This window comes from Rattus norvegicus, chromosome 1 (assembly GCF_036323735.1).
Source record: "Rattus norvegicus strain BN/NHsdMcwi chromosome 1, GRCr8, whole genome shotgun sequence".
Classification (NCBI taxonomy): domain Eukaryota; kingdom Metazoa; phylum Chordata; class Mammalia; order Rodentia; family Muridae; genus Rattus; species Rattus norvegicus.
Window position 1 is genome coordinate 53,384,476 of NC_086019.1, and position 18,739 is coordinate 53,403,214.

Consider the following 18,739-nt stretch of genomic DNA (forward strand, 5'->3'; position numbering starts at 1 on the left):
ATGTTCCTGCTGGGGAGAAAGCAGCTCACAGTATACTCTCCTCAACTTCTAGACATGCCAGAGTGGTGTGGGCCTTACCTAGACCTCACTCTTTTGCCCTCTCACAAGGCTGTCTTCAGTTTGCTATGGGGATTTCACCAAGCATAGCCCAGTGTGCAAGCCTCCTGAAAATCCATTGGCTGGAAGGGTAGGCAGTGTTTGCCTTCAGGTTCCAGAGAGCAGGGTTGAAAGTCCATCCTCAAAGGGCAGTCTTGCATGCTTGCATTGCACTGCAATGCTATCTAAGCAGTCTTGCCCACCCGCCAGTGTTGACCAGAGGGGAGGCTGAGGAGGCAAGCCAATCAAAGTCCCTATTTTGGGTATTCTGTGTGTTTTGGCTTGCTTCCAAGCAGGTGGGCAGTGGGTCTATAGATGTGCTGTAGGATGTGGAGAGAGAAAGCAATCCCCATCAGGTTCCCATGTTGAGGACAGGGGTTGGGTTCCTTTTCCTTTACAGAACAAGTGTTCGCTCCACAGTGTCATTGTCCTGTTTCCCCAGATCTTCCCAGAGCCTTCAAAGTCACATTTCGTGCAGTAGCCTTGGCCTTGATGAAGAATCTGGGTCTGTTTTCTTTCTCTTGAGGACACTGCAGTGGCAGGGTTCTGAGGCACTTGTTTTCTTGTCACGTTCATATCCATGACATCATCTAAGCACAAAGCAGCCTTGTCTGTGTGCTGACCCAGAGCTGTGGATGCCTACGGTGGCTGAGCTTTGTGGTAGACTTGGAATTAGAGGATAAAGGGCAGTCACTGGCACATACACTAACTGCCCAGTGGTGGTGGGGGAATTAGGACCTCAGAAGAGGCTGCCACGGAGGTAAGCAGCTCAGACGTTCTCCTGTGAAAGATGATGCAGGGTGCCGGAAGACAAAAGCAGGAACGGCCCTGGCCTCCACTAAGAAATGCAGAAATGCTAAAAAGCAACAACTAATATCCAACTGCATGTGCTTCAAATCACATATTATTTTAAGCAGCAAATTTTAGAAACATGTCAGCAAAATTCACCATACCAACCTATTTAAAGAAGAAAATATGCCACGTTGACACGTTTTAAAAGGACATTTGATAAAATTTAGGAGGTCTTGAAAATAACGCATCTAAGCAAATCAGAATTAGGAAGGGATCATTTAAATTTGTAAGAGACAATTCATTACAAACCAGCAAACCCAGAAGACATTACTGTAAATGGTAAAAGGCTAAACTCATTCCCACTAAAATTATGAACAAGACAAAGGTAATTACTGTCACCATTATCTGATATTTCAGAAGATAAGAAAAGGAAATAATAATTAAAAGGCTGGTAAAGAAGAGACAAAATTATTCTTTTTTGCTGATGATTTGAGTATATATATCTATAAAATTCAAAATAGTTCAATTTTAAAAGTTATTGCAATTAGTTAGTGAATTCGGTAAAGCAATTAACTGTGACACACATCCCAATCAATATCTTTTCTGTAGCTAGTAGTAACTAGCTAGAAATTAAAATAAGAAAAACAATCATTCTGCTAAATAGTAAAAGCAATTAACATAAAGTATCCATAAATTCAGTTCATCACACAGCAAATGGGGTTGTCGGGAAAGGTAACAGAATCTTAAGGAAATGTAATAAGATCTTCAAAAAACAGGAAAATTATTTTTTATATAAAGTAAAATGTCATTAAAGGGCCAGCTGCCCCAAATTCGCAAGCATAATTTTGAAAGTCAATTAAAAAAATCTTTTACCCCCTTAAAAGAATGACTTTTGAAAAATGATTCTTTAGACAAAGAATGTGATGAGAGGTGCTAGCCAAGACACAGCACCGAAACATACTCTAAAGCCACTGAAATCAAGCCGGTATGGCTCTGGGCTACGGAGAGACTAGGTCACCAGAAATATGAAATCTGACAGTAGAGCCCAGGGTATTGTGGGAGCTTGACAAAGCGGAGCTTAAACTCATTGGAAAATGATATCCTATTTTAGAAAGGGTTCCAGAACCCCGACTGCTGCTGTAGAGTGAAATCAGATTGGTCTCTATCCCACATGGTGTGTATATTACTAAACGGACTGATAGTTTAAAAGTAGGGGGTGTACGTAGCAGGACAGTAGAGAAATTACAGTAGAAATCATATGGATGGGTTTTTTTAAAGCATGACAGTGAATTTAGATGGCAGAAAAGAAGTGATATACCTGCTTGATTATTTTCTTTTTTAAAAAAAACAAGATACGTTTTGTAAAGCTGGTATGCAGTCAACTGACAGATGAATAACTGAGAGAAACCATGTCATGCCAGGGAACTCGGAAGTTAAATTCAAAGGGAAGATAAGGCTTTAATTTTACAAACAGGCAAGGGACATTTACAAGTGGATGACAAGTAGACCAGCCAGCGGAAGCCATGCAAAGAGCACTCATGACACGGATCAGCAAAACCCTCACTGTCCACAAGACACTGCAAAGCTGCTGGAGCTTCACCACAGGCTGGGGAGGAACAGCTCTTGTTATTCCCAGCACCCTGGAAATCAGAAAATCTGTCTGGGGTGAAGGAAGTCTGCACTGCCATGGGCTTTTAGTGGCAAAAGGTATGTTTTCTTCATCAAAACATATTGAAAAATTTCAGATAACGTGTTTGTGTTATCTGAATTTCAGATAGTGTGTGTGTGTGTGTGTGTGTGTGTGTGTGTGTGTGTGTGTGTGTGTGTGTGTGTGTGTTGGGGCAGGGGATAGGGAATACATGTGTCCATGTGCAGAGGACATAGAAAAGCTCCCTCACCCTGGAGTTCGCCATTTTGGAGGGCTAGGATGGCTGGTCAGCAAGTCCCAGCAATCCTCTTGTCTCTACGTATCCTTATCTCTGGAGTTACATGCGCACATCACCGTGTTCAGCTTTTACAGTGGTATTGGAAGGTATTGGAAGGCTTCATGACTGCAACAAACACAATTACCCATGAGCCATCTCCCAGCCTAACTTCTGTTAGCATGCAGCATGCTCATGTCTCCCAAACAAAGCAGTGTGTCTTCCGAAACCCAGACTCTATGACTGTGTGTCACTGAGGCCACAGTATCAGATATACCTATCAACATCAAACACAACACAAGGACCAGTCAGGATTCAAATGGGTGAAACAATGTTACATTTGACAATGTATTTACAAAAAGCCTTGGAGTGATTGTTACCTAGCGACTTGGATGTGATCTCATTATGTACCAGCAAGGATGAAGCTTAGAAACACTTTTTTTTTCTTTTCTTTTTTTCGGAGCTGGGGACCGAACCCAGGGCCTTGCGCTTGCTAGGCAAGCGCTCTACCACTGAGCTAAATCTCCAACCCCTAGAAACACTTAATACATGACTTCTTACAGAAGAAACTGTACTGGGTTGTAGTATGTGCCCCTGATAGGGAGATTGTAGTCTTAACTGTAAGAACCTAAGAATGGGAGCTCATTTAGAAATAGGATCTCTAAGGAGCTAAATAAATCAAAAATCTCAAGGTGAGGTCCTCCTAGAGTCAAGGTGAGCCCTGAATCCAACTCCTGGCATCCTCGTAAGAGAAAGGGAATATCTGTAATGCAAAGATAGAAGCAGCCAGTGGAGGGAAGCTTGAAAGCAAAGGGCACCCAGGGTAACTGGCCATGCCCAGAACTTACAGGCCAAGCAAGGAAATGGATCTTTCCCTCCTTTGCCAGCATCAGTTCTTTAGATATCAGACTTTGGGTAATAAGGGAGAACATGGTCTATTGTTTTGAACTCCCTGGTGTGAGCTCCCGTAATTTGCTGTGATGGTGCTAACTCACCAAAGCTACAATGCGATACCAGTATTCATCCTTTGTGTATACTGTATACACACGCACGCACGCGCGCACACACACACACACACTGCAGTTCTGTCTTCTCTCTCTCTCTCTCTCTCTCTCTCTCTCTCTCTCTCTCTCTCTCTCTCTCTGCAGTCAAGAGGCTAAGTGGGTTAACACAGGGGCCTGTGGCGCTGCTGGAGGAGAAAGTTGGGCACAGAGTAGATGATGCTTTGACAAGACAAGAGCTGATGGGTGGACTGAAGTTAAGCTGCACTTGCCTGTGCCCAGAGTGTGTGGTATGTGTGTAGAGTGGCCAGGGCATATGGCCAGCTCTTTGGAATAAACAAAGCAAAGGTTGATCGGTAATCTCTCACATTCATTCTTTTGAGAAGAGAGTATACACAGAACAGGACGTCTAAGATTTTCAACATAAAATGCTAATGCAAGATGAAAATCTGCCCGAGCCTTTGCATGAATCAAGCTTCCATATCTTGCAAGCATTCACTCCACAGCAATCTTTTCCTTCCATATTTGTTGAATGAATAAAGTAAGAAGGAAAACAGTCGCGGAGGAGGCATGACCAGTTAGAAGCTGTCAATTGAGTAGAGCCCTGCTCTGTTTGGAATCCTTGAGTCTTGATAACCAGTCAGTTCCCGCAGACCAAGGGTTCCCACTCTTTCCAGACTGAGGGCCTTCTTCTCAGAAAGATTATTTATTCTACATGATTTTTTTTATTGTTTGTGTGTTTGTTTTTGTATAACATGAAAAAAAACATTTTCAACTCCAACTTTTTTCCTGGTCCCTACACAATGATGTTGTTCTTCATGTACCAACTGAGAGAAAAAGAATTATGATAGTAAAATTTTACAAAAATTCAGCAACATGAAATGTGCATTTTAGTAATGTCAATATTATACCTTCTAAAGCATAGTTCAGAGTGTGGCTTCCATATAAAGTAATGAGGACTGGCTTTGGCCTACCATTCAAACAAGCAGTAAGACCAAGAGCAATATGTAAGTCATAGTAGTTTTCAAAATACCCACCAGGAAGCAACAAGAGGTAGGAATCCATGAGAGATGGAAACAAATGACCCAAGCCCCATGGTTTATCTTCAGAAGATACTGTTAGGAGAGAAAGGAGACAAGTTGCAAACAGGAAGGAAATTACTTGTAAAGTTTGTATCTGATTAAAAATTCATACCTAGAATATATTAAGAATACGCCACATTCAATGACAAGATAACCACCCAATTTAAAGCTGAGCCAAAATGTGAGCAGATGCTCCACTACAGAAGATTATGGAAGCTGAGCAAAGGCATTGACACCCTCAATGGTTAGAGCAAAACAAATTAAACCCTGCATCTTGGTGACAGGGCGGAAACCCAACCATGAAATCCTGTGGTGTTCTAAAATGTCTGCGCTTGGACAGTGACCTGTCCCACAAAGACAGGGTGGAGTGTTTCCAATTGTGGTATGGTGTTCAAAAAGTGTCAGATTTGAGGGCATTGTGGACTCCAGATTTTCAGATTAGGGACGTTAATCCTTAATGCATAGCATATGAGTCATAGTGTCTGGCCCCTCGTTCATCATGAGGAGTTTTTTGAAATCTAGTAGGCCACATTCTTTCCCTGGCATCAAGATAGCATTTGGGAATTAGATATTAGCTGAAGATATTCTCAACATGAAGCTGTGCCTGAACCAACTCTAGCCTCTACCACTGTCCAGCTGTGCACGATGGGAAATTTCCGAAGCCTGGGTTTCCTCACCTGAAAATAACATGGGTTCTTATGAAAGAGAAATGAGACAGTCTATGCAAACACTGGGAACAGAGGCAGATGTAGAGTCCATGAGAAACTTATTTTACTGTTTGTGGGTGGTCCCTGGCTATGCTCCACTCCCTGACAGTTGGGTCTTCAGCCTAATTTCTGAGAATAATGGCTGGAAGAATGATTGAGCAAATGAAGTCAGTAGATTGTCCTTTTTAAATATTTCTTTCATTTTCTTTTTCTTTTTCTTTTTTTTTAATTCAGATCAAGCTATCTACTATCCATGGACCATAGAAATGATTCTTGAAAATATACTCTTGGATCAAACCATCTAAATAGCACGATGTCCCACTCATCTGGACTCCTTTGGAAAAGGGGGGAGACTTGATTAATAGGTAGATGAATTTGTCAAGTTTGATGCTTAATTAGTAACAAAGATTTTTTGTAAGAAATGAGCTAATTCTATGACCATAAATTTAAGTATTTTTATCTGAAGGATATATAAATGTGGAACCCATCAGACTTTTAAGGTTTAGAAGCAAACATGGAAACAGAAAACCTTTTTTGTTTATTTGTCATAGTTTCTATAATTTCAATATAGTTCCTTTTTAAAGATTCATTTGGAAATCTCTTGATCAGGCTGGGGGTTCTAAATGCTCTAATAATTTTTTTGCTACATTTTTATTTAAAAATAATATGCCCTCTAAACATTTACATTCAAGATTTGTTTTTCCTCAGATGTGTAAATAACACATAGTCATTTGCATCTCATGCATAAATCGAATCCTGCTACAAACAAATATTCAGAAAAGGTCCTGTTTCTCCAGACTCCTCGATTCTCCTGGCTATGCTGACCAGTATTTCCAGGAGAAGAGTGCATAGAGGTCTAGAAAAACAATCGCTAATGACCCATTTCAGTGGTGGGATATGAGAGTAGAGTCCCCAACTCAGCCTTTCATAAGGCCAACAAAGGTAGGTCAATTTGTCTTCTGGAGGTGATGTATAGATGTTACCGCAGAATAAACTCCCCTTTGATGTCTTATATAGCAAAATCAACACTGCTCAAAGTGGTTCTCATCCCTTGGCATTCCAGACATCAGGCTTTCATGGGGGAGCCCTGGCTGACTGAGCTAGCTTCACTCAGGCACAGCCCAGATCCTTGTGTCAGCGTGGCTTCATGCTGGGACAGTTACAGGAGTTCCCCTCCTTGTTGCTGCACTGATCATGTTGTCTGGCCAAACTCTGCAGCTTGTTTTATACTGTGAATTTCTCGCACCACTGCTTTTTTTATCTACTGTTCATTTGCTGGGTCTCAGCCTGGTAAGAAGACATCTCGGGAGAGCCTCCCCTCCATTATAAGATGTGACTCCAGCACCTCATTGAGCCATATGCCCTTGGTGCAGCTAACTCTCTCAGCGAACACTGGATGATGCTTTGAATAAAAGATGCTACATGAAAATAAATAACACCGCTCTCTTCTTGTGGTGTTGTTTATGTGCCTTCTCCTTCTACAATGAGGGACATGCCTTATTTACCTGGTAGTGGTTTTTTCCTGTAAAATGTGCAAGATCTGTGTCTCTAAAATTATTTATTTATTCTGTCTCTTTTTCTTGCTCTAAACAACTTAATAGATATTCTTGGAGCACCCACTCTGGTTTGTGTATGAGGAGGTAAGAAGCTCAGACAGGATTCTGCTCCTTGGGGGAACACAGTATTCTGGGAAAATGCAAGCTGAGCTTCAGAGCAGCCTAGGAGCAATGCCAGGCAGAAGCCAACTGAGTCACACATAAAGCAGGAAGACTCCAGGAAATCAAAAAGAGAATAAGTAGGAAATGTGGTCCTGAGAGAATCGAGTTGTAATGATTACTAGATGAGTTGGAACAACCATTATTGAGATTGACTTCCACCATCAAGAACTTTGCTTAGTTCCAGTTCCCTTGACATAGCCCAGGGGCCTCTGCGAAGCGGACATCGCTGTCTGCCCACCACAGATCAGGAGGTATGTTAGTCACTTCCTGTCTCTGTGACAAAGTTACTGAGAAGCAAATTATAAGAAGGGATGGTTTGTGTTGGATCAGAGTTCTGGAAGTTTCAAGTTTATAGTTTCTTAGTCTGCTTTGCTTCAGGGCTGTGGTAAGCACGTGGTAGAAACATAAGAGGTGTGTGTGTGTGTGTGTGTGTGTGTGTGTGTGTGTGTGTGTGTTGGGGCAGGATTTGGGGTACTATTTCCCCCTACAATGTTAAAAGGGGACCTGGGTCCCATTACCTCCTAACATCATCCCCTTTGACATCCAGCCTCCCACACATGGACCTTTAGGAACATTCAAGGTCCAAGCTGTTATTCAGGCTATATTGAAGGTATATATTATTAATACTTACTTCCTCTGTGGGATAAATATCTGACAAAGTCAACTGAAGGAACATTCATTTTGGCTCATGGATTGAGAGGCTATCATACATCACAGATGAGACTGCTGCAGCTAATCTAGTCACGTTGCGTCAGTGGTCAGGAGGCAAAGAAAGGGGAATGTTCAGCTTCCTCTTCTCATTTTCTCCTTTCCACTGAGTCTAGAACCCCAACCCTCAGGATACACCAACAGTTTGAAATGAACTTCTTAATTCCTAACCACCTGTAATCTAAGCTGAGAGCAGAGATCACAGTACCTAAGTCAGCCATTCACAAGGCCAGTAAAAATAATTCAAGCTTTAATATTTGAACACACTAGCTGTTTTGTCATTGAGACATGTAGCCATTGCCTGGGAGGGGCTTGAGTAGAATGTATTGCCCTTCAGGTTCTTTGCAGGACACCATCAACACAACTTGAATCACTTCTAGCTGCTGGGTAGGTTTCCCCACTTAGTTAAATGGCTCTGAAAACAACCTTACAGACAGTGTATCTCCTAGGTGACTCTAAATTCAGCCAACTCAGCAATAAACATCCATCAAGAGGGTCTTCATGGAGGAGGAGGAGGATTTAGAGGGTCTTCATGGAGGAGGAAAAGGATTTAGAGGGTCTTCATGGAGAAGAAGGATTTAGAGGGTCTTCATGGAGGAGGAGGAGGATTTAGAGGGTCTTCATGGAGGAGGAGGATTTAGAGGGTCTTCATGGAGGAGGAGAAGGACTTAGAGGGTCTTCATGGAGGAGGAAAAGGATTTAGAGGGTCTTCATGGAGAAGAAGGATTTAGAGGGTCTTCATGGAAGAGGATTTAGAGAGTCTTCATGGAGGAGGAAAAGGATTTAGAGGGTCTTCATGGAGAAGAAGGATTTAGAGGGTCTTCATGGAAGAGGATTTAGAGGGTCTTCATGGAGGAGAAGGATTTAGAGGGTCTTCATGGAGGAGGAAGAGGATTTAGAGGGTCTTCATGGAGGAGGAAGAGGATTTAGAGGGTCTTCATGGAGGAGGAGGATTTAGAGGGTCTTCATGGAGGAGGAAGAGGATTTAGAGGGTCTTCATGGAGGAGGAAGAGGATTTAGAGGGTCTTCATGGAGAAGAAGGAGTTAGAGGGTCTTCATGGAGAAGGAGGAGGAGTTAGAGGGTCTTCATGGAGGAGGAAGAGGATTTAGAGGGTCTTCATGGAGGAGGAAGAGGATTTAGAGGGTCTTCATGGAGAAGGAGGAGGATTTAGAGGGTCTTCATGGAGGAGGAGAATTTAGAGGGTCTTCATGGAGGAGGAGAAGGATTTAGAGGGTCTTCATGGAGGAGGAAGAGGATTTAGAGGGTCTTCATGGAGAAGGAGGAGGAGTTAGAGGGTCTTCATGGAAGAGGATTTAGAGGGTCTTCATGGAGAAGGAGGATTTAGAGGGTCTTCATGGAGAAGGAGAAGGATTTAGAGGGTCTTCATGGAGAAGAAGGAGGATTTAGAGGGTCTTCATGGAGAAGGAGGATTTAGAGGGTCTTCATGGAGAAGGAGAAGGATTTAGAGGGTCTTCATGGAGGAGGAGAAGGATTTAGAGGGTCTTCATGGAGGAGGAGGATTTAGAGGGTCTTCATGGAGAAGGAGGATTTAGAGGGTCTTCATGGAGGAGGAGGATTTAGAGGGTCTTCATGGAGGAGGAGGATTTAGAGGGTCTTCATGGAAGAGGAGAAGGAGTTATAGAATTTAAGAGCCCAGACAAAGGGGACATCTCGGGGACTGGAAAATGAGATGGGCAAAGCTTTGGCACCAGATACATCTGAAAAGAAATCAGGTTAGATTGGCCAAGTAGAAAGGCCAAACATGAGACAAGAAGCAACGAGACCAGTTAGATACAAATGGGGTCTTTGAGGGAGGCTGCATCCTGAAGATTTGGAATGAGGCTTCTCCCATCAGTGTAGAAATCCTCAAGCAATAGTAGGGTAAACAATGGGTCATCATCTTGCTGCATAACAGGCAAGTGATCATCACATGTCATAGTGCTCTGATAACTGAACACAGACCTTATATCTGTCATTTAATTAATTCTAACTAGACTCCTTTCAAAGACTGGGTATTTTGTACAGGACAGTTGTTGCATGTAGCTTTTGCTATCCCACCTAAGCTCCCAGGAACAGCAGCGCTGCCAGCTCCCTACCAGATTCCCTTGAATCCCTAGATAAATGACACAGACACACACTCGTTCAATTTCAACTCACCTTTCTTGGCACAATTGCTGGGCACTATTATCTCCTACCTGGAGAAACATCAATACTCTAAGCTCTGAATCTCTCCACCTGCCCTCAACTTTAGTTGCCAGTCAAATCTAGTCCCAGCTAAACATCCCCAGTCACTCACCCATAGAAGTGGCCTGTGGCCACTTTGCCTAAGATCTCACATGGCTGCTTGGCTTTTCTCTCAACAAAGCATGGAGAACTAACTCTCTTCCTCTCTTTCCTGGATTTGTCTCTTGCCTGCAGGGACCCAGAAGTCCTGCCCAGCAATTGACCTATGGTCTCTTTACTAATAGATCAATAACCAAATGGGGAACAGGACCTTAGCATCAGAATCATCCCTATAGACAGTAGGCCCATAAACTGCAGATAAACATTTTAATCCATGACCCAACTGTTTTTCCTCAGTGCTTTCTGTAGATTTACCCATGCACATGTGTGCACGTGCACATACACTTGTGTGTAGCTATGAGTAACTGTGCATGTACACCATTGAGTCCCTTCATCTTCTAAAGAGGCATCACAAGGACCAGTGTTTCTCCAGAGATTACCAATCTAGTGTTCTGTGAAAGCTGCCCTTCCTGTTGCAGCCCCTGTTCAAGGACAACTTACCAACCACAATGCAGCTATTTTAAGCCAGCAACAGCTGCATTCCCAAGTTAGAGGGAACATTTTGGTGGTACCCTTCTCTATACTAAGATTCCAATAACATTTAATAAAGTATGAATTCCTATGATGCAAATTCAGATGCTCCCAGCTATGTCATTTGTGCCCCCCCCATACAACTCTTGTCCTTTCTGTTTTATAATGTGCACACTCTGGCTAATATTTCATACCTTTAGATATTTCCTCATGTGAAATATTTTGACGACTAGTGATCTTCATTTTTGGTAGTAATGGTGAGCATGGAAGCTTTAGGGCAGTGTTTGTCAACCCTCCTGATGCTGATACCCATTAATACAGTTCCTCATGCTGTGCTGACCCCCAAGCATAAAATTATTTTTGTTGCTATTTCATAACTATAACTTTGCTATTATTAAGAGTCATAATAGGGTTGGGGATTTAGCTCAGCGGTAGAGCACTTGCCTAGCAAGCGTAAGGCCCTGGGTTCGGTCCCCAGCTCCGAAAAAAAAAAAAGAAAAAAAAAAGAATCATAATATAAATATTTGTGTATTCTGATGGTCTTAGGCAATCCTGGTGAAAAGTGTCATTCAACCCCCAAAGGGGTTACAACCCATAGTTGAGAACCACTGCCTTAGAGTAAGCACTAAGAAGCTTTATAAGATTGTTCTATGATGGTTATGTAGCAGAAGGTCACTTTCTCTTCAGAAGAATGAGACTTCAGTGGTCTATAGAAGGTTTTGGGTGAACAGTAGAGATTGACAGAGGTCAGAGGAGATGTTCATGGCAAGCTCATGGTGAAATATCCCAATCCTGGGCCTGCATCTGCCTAGATAGAAGGTCTAAGAGTAATCTGGAAAGATCTACTGTACTGAGGAACAACGATAGACACGATGATGGAGGGTCTGCCATCACTACCATGTTTCCCCAGGTTGAAAGGGGAACTGTGACGATTTTACTAACCTCCTTTGAAAAAGCCTACCAAGCAGAAAGAATCCAGAAGCAAGTCAGAGCAGATGCCATAGTTACTAATTCTGCCAGTAGGAACCTGGTTATCTCTTATCTCTAAAATTATTTTTATCAAAGGGATTTGGCACCCTGAAGAAAGCATCTGCTTTTGCTCCATCAAGCATTAGCTGTATTCTTGGAGAGAGGAGAGGATATCTTGAAGTGCACTCAGTCAGGGGCCAGTATGAACATGTGTTCCCAGGTTTTGGAAAGAGCTAAGATATTCATAAGAGGCAGAGTAGGGAGATCAGGACTGTGCAGTCTGTCAGGCTACTTCTATCAGAACACCATATCCTAGAAAACATCTATTGGAGGTGACATGTCAATTAGCAGGGACCCAGGCACTCAAGGCAGAACCCATCCAACTTTTAGGAATATGATCAAGGATTATTTAACTGGTCTGTACAGCTTGGTCACACAGACACAAACTTATCTGTTGTGGCTCTGTTTGAGCTCCATGCTCAGAGCCGGCAAAGAAGGTATACTGTTTGAGGCTCTGGTGCTCAATGGCTCAGCTAATTAGAGGAAAGTCACATAGACTCCAGGCCCAGTAAATTCTCCAGCAACTAGGCTTTGGGCCTTCCAGTGGATCTTTAGAAAGCCCAAACTCACTTCATTTTAGTATCCATAAAGTCAAAACATGAGCCAGATCAATGTCTGGGTTAAATCTATCCCTGGTCCAAGCCTTAGAGAGAGAGAGAGAGAGAGAGAGAGAGAGAGAGAGAGAGAGAGAGACCTCCTTAGTGCCTTCTACCCAAAGTCCAGCAGATCCAGTTCACAGATGGGCCATTTTCCTTGCTTCTTTATCCATCTTCCTGTGTGGTAGGCTCCGGTATTCCTGTCTCTATCCTCTTCAGTCCAGGGAGTTGTAACCCAGTCTCTTTTCCACAGTTATCATCAACTCTGGGATTGGCAGACAGACAGGAGACAAGGCTGGAAGCAGATGGAGGAATTTTGCTTTCCAGGAGAATCTGATTTTTACCTTTAGACATCAGGGCTACTGTTCCATGGCTTCCAGTAGGGCAGGACACAATGCTATGTTCTTTAGGTTTTCTTATTTCTTTCTCAGTCAAGAATTCTGCACAGGAAGAGGGGATGAATGCACACATTTGCTTTGTTCTGAGGGTTTCTCTATAACCTGACAACTGGTTTGCTGAAATCCAAAAGTAGAAAGGAAACTTCACATTTTAGAAGGACTATCCATTCTTTTCGTGGGAGTTTGATATTATTTTTTGATTGGAGATCAATTCTTAGGGAAAATATGCTTTGTAAAGTAAGTGAGTCACTGATTGCTCTAGTTTTGCCAGCGTTCCAGAATTTTCTTACTAAAACGTTTGTGCCACTGTGGTGAAATAAGAAGTTTTTTAGTTGTGAAAACAATTTGATCTTTCTTTTCTGTTGTTGTTGTTGTTCATTTTTTTTATTTTTTATTTTTTTGGAACCGATTCTTACCTGTACCTCAGGCTGGTCTCAAACTCACTATGTAGAGTAGGCTGGCCTCAGATGTGGCATCTTCCTGCGTCCATTTCCTGAATGCTTGGATTCAGAGCACTTATCATCATGTCTGACTGATCTTTTATTTCTTTACATTTGGGAAATATAGCCATTCAAGGCTTCAGGAGATTATTCCACTCAAGGACATACCCAATAGTTCCTTCAACTGTAGACAGACAGGCCGGTTGGCTTACATGACAGTTGTGGACATATAGGTAAGGGATTTGAAGGTTAAAAAGTGCAAAGTATTTTTTAAACAGGTAATATTGATTGCTGGCCCTCAATTACTTTTTAGTGCTAATTATAGAACTGGGATCTAGTGCATGATAGGCAAAGATTCTTAACACTGAGTGAACGACAGGTATTTATTTATTTAAAATTTTAAATAAAACAGGCTTGTCTCTTTTTAAACATAATATTTATAAACTGAGATAGTCGTGAGATGCTTTTTGAAAATTTTCGGCTTCCTTGAGCACAATGCTTACAGCGTACTGTGGATTAATGAACTTGTATGAGACACGGTGTGAATGCAGGCCGAAGGGAGGGAGCAGGGCAGACTGAACACAGGCTGTGCTAACGAGCTGGCCAAGGTGGAAGCTTGGAAGCTCCGCTGAGCAAACACCACAGAGCTGTTTCCTAGTGCCCTAGGAAGGCAGGCTTCCTGACTACTGGCTCACTCAACTCCCCTTGCTCCATTGACCGTTGAGCCTTTAATGCAGGTAACGAATCCATTTTCCATCCCAACCAGTTCAGTTGCACATCATACTTGTGAGCTTCCTCTGTGTTCTGTGTGAACTCAGTATCCCACAGTCCTGCAGACAGAGCCTCTTTGAGGGGATTCGACTGCAAGCGAGAGGCGCAAAGGATTCAACTGACCTACTCCGTGTCAGTTTCCTGTCCTGCTCCTCATCTGCCTTTTCACAGAACCGGCCACAAGCACTGAGCTAAGTGATCTGCGGTACACAGTGTAACTCAGGTTTGTTTGACAGGGTTAAATGTGACATTCTCCCCCACCAGAGAAACCTAAACACTGTCTTTACTTTCATTCCTCAGGGGAAGTTTGTAGATATCTGTGAGGCTCCAGCCAAACCTTGCTTGCACACTGATGGGTGGTAATTACTTTTTGCATGGGGTGCTTGGGGATCCCCTGCGAGGAGGAGGGTTAATTATTCTTTTTCTGCAGACTTTTTAATGTGAGAGGTCCCTTGAGACCTCAGACTGGCAATAATAAAATAACCCTCTTCCCTTCAACAGTGACTGTGGAGATGATTGTACAGGAAGGAAGAGGCACAAAGAGCATACCTGGATATCCCTGTGCCCTGCCCACCACTGGCATGTCCCCAGTCTCCAAATGGGAGCACACAACATTTCCCACATTCTGTCTCCTTCTCTTGGATGATAATCTGAAAGCCCTGCATGCCCCTAGCCAAGTCTAATGGATCATGGCAGAGCTGCAATAATGACATTTTATTCCATTATTGTAATTTGTTTTCAGGAGGCATATTTTTAATTATTTGCATGAATAATGTCATTATGCATTCGTGCCAATACAATTCTCATAATTAATTTACATGATGGAAACTTCTTAATGATTTTGATGTCAATGTTAATAGCAACATCTGATAGTTGATCTGTGGGTGTTGACATAAATCTGACTTTTAATATAGTGTTGCCAGCACCACCAGCAGCAGAAAATTACTCTGCAGGGAAGGAAATAATCCATGGGGGACAGAAATTCAACAAAGGAGAAAGTGAACCTTGCTAGGAGTTTACAGTCCTAGAACCAAACACATGTGCCTAGCCGGCACATGAGTGTCTTAGGCACATGTGTGTCTTCCACAGTCACAGATTGGTGGAGAAAAGCCAATCCCTAGCCTGGGGCTTCCTCTAGGGCAGTTGTTCTCAACCTTCCTAAGGCTGTGACCCATTAATACAGTTCCCATGTTGAGGTGATCCCCGACTATAAAATTATTTTTTTGTCGACACTTCACAATCATAATGTTATGATTCATAATGTAAATATAATATCTGATATGTGATCCCCGTGAGAAGGTCATTTGATCCCAAAGGGGTTGCCTCCCACAGGTTGAGAACCAGGGCTCTAGAGGAGCTTACTGTGAAGGCTCTGTTCATGATGGAACCAGTGGTCCCCACAACTGGTTTGTGTTACAAGGACAATGACAATAGTAACATCTTCCCAGAGGTGTTAAAGACTTTTGCATGCTACATCTATATTTTTGGTAACTTAACCTTTCCCATTTCATGGGGAAGATGCTCTAGCTTTGTGATTTAAAGGCATAGAGCAAAGGATAGCAGTTGTTAAAGACTGTGGTTCCTTGTCTCTCGAAGAGGTGAGGGGCCGTCATTTGTTAATGGTGTCCGTTTCTCAGGTGGCCTGCCAAGGAATCCATTGACACAGTGGGAGGTAATTTTATAGTCTCTGTAGGTTCCACTTGGGGTTCAAAGAGGAACAGCCTGGCACAGATGCATAGGTATGTATATGCACATGATGCAGATACTAGGTACATGGATACGTTCTAGCACGGAATGGAAGTTCATGAGCCTCAACCTGTAACCGAGGAACCATGACAGTTAGCTGACAGCATCTTGGGGTAAGAATGTCATTTTATTTGAGGCTGTGGCACTGGTAGGTTGAACATGCTTCCGTGGATGGTCCTTCATTGGGAAGTAAACCGGCAGCACAAACTGGGTTATTAACTTAAAAAGAGAAAAATGCGAAGGAGGACACAAAGTCTATGAGGAGGCAGGTGGGGGTGGATCTGAGAGGACTTAAGGGGAAACATGAGACTGTGAATATGATTAAAACACATTGGATGAAGCTTTCAAAGAAGTTATAAAGAGAAAAGTGGAAAATGCATAGTAATATAGATCTATGTGTATGTATGTATATAATTGTGCATGTGTGTATCTATGACTGTTTGTGTATAGAGATCATTTACTTATGGTTTGGAAATACAGGAATTTTGTTTGTCTGATGGTTTACTTGGCCATCACTGTAAGATACTGCTGGCCAGACCCTAGCTTCCCTGGGTCATGTAGTACTTTATGGGCTTACTGTTTTGAACACCATAAAGGTGTCTCTTCTTCCTTAGTCTCCGGAGTTGTGTGGGCTTTCCAGGGAATGCTACCTTGTTCTTTCCTCCTCAATATCATAATTACTATTTAAGTTCTATGTAGATGTCAACTTGCAAGGTATTTAGGCTCCTTAATAAAGTGAAACTGAGAACCAATAGAGAATGTCCAGGTTCATTCTAAGGCTAACTCTCTTTTGGTATTCAACGATGCCATGTTAAGGTGACCTGAGCAGATGGAAAAAGCTATCCACCGATTCTGTACAGAACTGTAGTTACTTACAGGAAAATGTTTCCTCTTCTCATTTACAGTGACAGCCACCATCCTCACAGTGACAGAGCCTTGTTGGTTGAGAGCTTTCTGATCTCCACTCTGTGCTGTTTGAAGGGTCTTCCCATAATAGCATCTGGCAAGGGACAGACAGAAAACGGCTAGTGTTTCTTTCCTTGTTGGATAAAGTCTGACTTCGGATCAAAGCACAGAACGCTCACTCCATCTTACCCTCACTATAATTTTTTCACTTCTGTCCCCAGAGAACAACTAGACATGAAGAGGTGAGTGCGGTCCTCTCTGGAAGACTGGTTCCGTTTGGGCAGCCCAGTTGAGCTGCTTTTGTAACCCCAATTTTAATAAATTTTAAAAGAGCACATGGGGTGGGGATAGGTAGATGACTCCAAGGGCACAAAGTTAGTTTGGATTTTCAGAAACTATGTTAAAAGCTAATGTGGCAGCACATGCCTGTCACCCCAGAACTGAGGGACAGAGAAAGGCAGATCTCAGAGGCCCACTGGCCAGGCAGTCTAACTGAATGAGTAAGCTCCAGGTTCAGTGGGAGACCCTGTCTCAGAACATATGATGGAGAGGCAATCGAGGAAAATACCTTGATGTCCCCATCTGGCCTCCACACGTGTCTGTGGGTGAATACACTGTGCACAGGCATCACACACACAAACATGGAGAGAAAGCAAAACAGAGGCACGGACAGAGGGCGTGCGGGGGAAGAAAGACTAAGCATTTACCTTATATCTTACCTAGTTGGCTAAAATTTCACAGCTTCCAAAAGCTGGGTTGAAAAGATTCAGAGTAAAAGCTGTACGGCAGATGATGATGTAAGCTGTTGCTAGGGAGCTGTTGGGTGGAGCCTAGCAGAATTGTCTGTAAGCTCTGTAAGCCTCTCTCTCTCTCTCTCTCTCTCTCTCTCTCTCTCTCTCTCTCTCTCTCTCTCTCTCTCTCTCTGTGCATTGGGCATGTGCCCTTTCTCTTTTTCTTCTCCCCCCATGGTGACTTCCGTGACCTTTGTCTTTGGGGCAAATGTATATCCCCGAGAGCAGTTCCCAATAAACTTGCACTTAATATCTAATCCGGCTTGAATTGGCTCATTTCACCAGTGGAGAAATAACCTATCGGTCAGGTTTGAGTGGGTGGCCTCATAATAACCACAAGTGCCTAGATTGAGTTTCTGAGTTCCCCTGTCAATCTGTTGTTTTGTACTCACTTCTGCTTACTGTGTGGAGTCAGTGCTGGCTGCCTTGCTCTGGGTTCTCTAAGACTTCACATGTCTCCCGTCTTTAGCCCTCTCATACCACCTCAGCTTGAGCCTCATATGGTGACTTGAAACTTTGCTCAGACATCCTTTCTCTCTCCCATTCCTGTAGGAAGGGTCTACATCCCAACTGTATTGCTATGCTTAACTAGGTGTCTTTAATGAATGGGGTTGTGATGGGTCTGACGTCTTAGAGGCCTAAGAGGGTGCCCCTAACTCTTGACCTTCCACCTAGGTCAGGGTTAGAGCCCTAGTTGTAGGAAGAAAGGGAAGCCAAGCAGAGACTGGCCTGGTTGAGCTCAGTGTAATTCCAGATCAGTCTCTGAAAACTTACCGTCCCTATGGCTGTAAATTCATTCTCATGTGTGGGTGTAATCCCGCCTCCGGGCCTCACCCTGCCCTGTGTGGCTCACTGTTTTCAAGGTGGCTCATTCTCTTTTTCTGTCTCAACACCTCAGACAAACCACCTCACTGGCACGTCCCAGCGTACCCGCCCTAGTGCTCTGCATCCCTGTGTATTCCTCTTATAACTCACAGACTGAGAATGTCTGACCTCTAGAACTTTTTCAGTTTCTAAATTCCAGGACAAACAAGTCATTGGTGCTGTCTTTTCACAAATTCTGTCATTCTCCTTAGTGCTTCAGATGTAACCTGTTTTCTTTCGACTCCAGGCAAACCCACTTTCCGTTTCCGATGCTACTTTTGTATGCCCGTCTCCCATACCATGCTACCCCAGTACTCAGTGGGCTTGACTGTAAGCTCTGCTTTTATTTTTTATTTT